This window comes from Penaeus monodon, chromosome 20, assembly GCF_015228065.2.
Source record: "Penaeus monodon isolate SGIC_2016 chromosome 20, NSTDA_Pmon_1, whole genome shotgun sequence".
In the NCBI taxonomy this organism is placed as follows: Eukaryota; Metazoa; Arthropoda; class Malacostraca; order Decapoda; family Penaeidae; genus Penaeus; species Penaeus monodon.
Window position 1 is genome coordinate 2,475,374 of NC_051405.1, and position 324 is coordinate 2,475,697.

Below are 324 nucleotides of genomic sequence, written 5' to 3' on the forward strand. Positions count from 1 at the left end.
ATGGTTGTTTTAACACAATTTTCTTTATGACTTGAGAAATAAAAGCAAAATCGAGCGCAAAGCAAAGAAAGTGACAGACAGACACTGATGTATTTTACGAGACTCGCACGAAAAGCGGGCGTCAGGGCGGGGCTGATAACGATAAAGACGTAGAATGAAATACATGATAATTAGGATAATTATCAGAATAGTAATTAATGAAATATGCTGATTATTGCCATTCGGACGAGAGGCAAAAATATAAATTTTCGATACGTCGTAGGAGAAAGGGTAATGGTATCAGGGACAAAAGGATAATGAAATGTTGATGGTTGAGAGAGAGAG